This window comes from Octopus bimaculoides, chromosome 18, assembly GCF_046866305.1.
Source record: "Octopus bimaculoides isolate indiv1 chromosome 18, ASM4686630v1, whole genome shotgun sequence".
Lineage (NCBI taxonomy): Eukaryota > Metazoa > Mollusca > Cephalopoda > Octopoda > Octopodidae > Octopus > Octopus bimaculoides.
The window spans coordinates 29,425,718-29,428,666 of record NC_142945.1 but is presented as its reverse complement, the minus strand read 5'-3'; the positions used below and the strand labels follow the sequence as shown (position 1 = coordinate 29,428,666).

Sequence of the window (2,949 nt, the reverse complement as noted above, 5' to 3'; positions counted from 1 at the left end):
CAATGCCATAAATTAATAAAAGTGGATGCGATTGTGTGACGCTCATGCCTTCTTTGATCTGGTTTAAACTAAAAATGATTACTATTACATAAGCATGATTTTCGAGAAAGAAAATAATAGTGGAGTTCAAGCCTTTTCCCAGGATCTGAGTAACTAATAAAGCTGGAATTATAGAATTATTGGTAAGCGGTGCTCTGAACAAGAGTTAAAGGCTAAAAAAAAAGTGGGAGTAGGGAAAGTACAAGTAAAAGCCGACGCCATGACGCCACGGATCAGACCCAATATATCTTTGTCTCATGCCTTCTACTTTCTTCCCTCCCTTGTTAAAACACTCTGAACATTCCCTTCGTTACTACCACTACAACATGTACACACAAGCACATGCGCAGAGATCGATACACATACGCACCAAGATCGATACATACACACCGATTACTGTCCTCCACACACATACCAACATATTCATCGACTTCAATTTCTATTTTCTCTTACAGTCCTTCATACACACACAATATGCATATCTGTTTTTTCCCAAACCAAGAATTCTTATTTCCATCCAACTATTCTCCACCCACCAAAGCACACACATTTCTTCACCCCAATACACACACCGATAAACATACGAATAGATATTTTTTTAGAGCGACTGTAATTGAGCACAAAAAGTACTATATATATGTGTGTGTGTGTGTGTATATATATATATATATATATATACCACACAAACCAATATGGGACTATTATAATCATATATGTGTTTGTGTGCGCAATACAGTAGCCTAGTAATGAGTATAATACATTAGTGTAGTAACAGTAGTACAATCTAATATATAGTTTAGTAATTCTTGTCCAGTTTTGTTTTCCCTTGTCTTTGTTGCCTGAGAGATCTCAAAGCTTTGCAGAACTAGCAAAAGAACCCTCGCCAGGAGTAAAAGTACTCGACAAACTGATTAACACGAAATATATATATATACACATACACAATGACTACGAATTTAATTTTTTTGTTTGCTTTTTGTATTTTTGAAGCCTTTTCTTCACAATAAAGACAAATGAAAGAAAATAAACAACAAACTCAATATGTCGTGTAGCTCTAATTCACAAAAAACCTATATTTGAACGTGCAATGAACACACACATACATGTGTGTATGAACACACATTTATATATATATATAGTTCACTCTCTCATTAATGTGTGTGTGTGTGTGTGTGTATATATATATATATATATATTGCATAACTGCAGAAATATGTTACCTTTTGGACAATCATTCGCAAAAAAATAGAGGGGCTGATAAAGTCTCCTTTCTGCTTTGGTATAGGCTTTCTATTGGTTAATATAACTTCCCGTAATGGCTTTTTCGAAACGGAACGAAAAACCAAAGAGAAAGAGAGAATTTGCCGAAAAACGAATTCAAAAATAGGCTTACTGCACGAATGTTTGGATAAATTATAAACTAACGTCTACAGATTTTACATATATGTATACATATTATTCATATTATAAACGAAAGTGTGAAATGATAATCAAATTTAAGTGGTTGTTTACATATATATTATGCTTAATATCGTTTACATTAAAATCTTCCAATTTCTTTTATAACTGATTCCTACTCTACATTTTCGCCAATCCATTTAATTTAAGACAGGATATCTTGCCATTTATGAGATTATTTTAAAGAAACTTAAGATTACCAAAATAAATATAACCGACGTGAGCTGCATATCGAAATGAGTCTTTAAGTGTGGAAAGAAAATCCGCATGACTGTCTTGCTTAAATGGTAGTACGTTTATTCGGAAGCAAGAAAGATTTTGTTTTAGGTAGGGGTGTCAGGTGTTCATTAATTTTCGACTAATTGTTTATAAATGTGAAATATCTAAACCCAGAGTTGTGTGCGTGTGCGTGCTCGCGCGTTTTGTGTGGTAACAATTTTATTGTTTATGGGAATGCTCAGTATTTTACAGCCGTCCTGAATATGAACTTACGAACTGTGATATTATTTTATGGAATTTTTATTCGTTGGGTTTAAAATGTAGAGATAGGGAGGATTTTTGTTTTTATCTTTTTCTCTCTTTTTTTTATATACTTTTATTTGAATGCAGATTTAGTTTGAAGATGTATATTTGTGAGCGGGCAAGTTGATGAGGTCTGTAAAAAAACAATATATGCTTTTGTGATTCGGAAAAAAGTTTGATCTATCAATGAGTGGGGTGAAATGTGTAAATAGGCGTAGAGGCAAGGCAATGCAACTGGCACGAATATTTATGAATATGATGATCACTGCTGTATTAAGTTTTTTTGTTTATAGAGATCAGTGTAGGGTTTAATATAAAGTTAGTAAGCAAAGAATTTAATATGGTAACAAAGGCAATATCTATACCGAGATTTTATGTTTTTAAGCAAATTAATCACTATGAGAGGCTGTATGTATTGTTGCCAGGTTTCATGAACATAAATACAGGACATCTCATATTCAAATGAATTCTAACTTATGTCCACATATCTAAACATGTTGCAATTAAAATTAAATTGATTTCACAAAAATATGTAAAAAAAACAACATAAATAGCTTTACATATATATATTTTATTTCACTGATGAGGTTCTTACAAAATTCCTTGTACTGACAGTTTTGGTTCTTATACAGGGTGGGGCAGGAGGACGGACGTTTTTGAAATGGCTATTACTCAGCCCCATGGGGTGGGAGATATGTCCGACAGGTACCATTCGGTCCGTGGTGTCTTACCATTTTTTTTTCAGCGAAGCTATGACGCTGTGGACGATAGAGCATCGCGTGTTTGCCTAAGACAGTTACGTGAAGAATAACGAGTCTGTCACAGCAGTTCAGTGTGAGTTTCGGCGTCACTTCAACATTCACCGAAATCAGGCTGTTCCCACCCGAAACACAAACTTCGTTGGGTGAGTGTACACGAGGTACACTAATG

At 34.1% G+C, this 2,949-nt stretch overlaps 1 protein-coding gene across 1 annotated transcript in view; it reads right to left on the bottom strand.

Moving 5' to 3' along the window:
* The window catches only part of LOC106881491 (uncharacterized), a 19,696-nt gene extending 18,340 nt beyond the window's left edge, over window positions 1–1,356 (bottom strand). Inside the window, exon 1 of the mRNA XM_052974199.2 lies at window positions 1,260–1,356. The gene's annotated coding sequence lies outside the window, so the exon portion shown is untranslated. The remainder of the gene's footprint in view (window positions 1–1,259) is intronic.
* Between the last annotated feature and the right edge of the window lie 1,593 nt (window positions 1,357–2,949).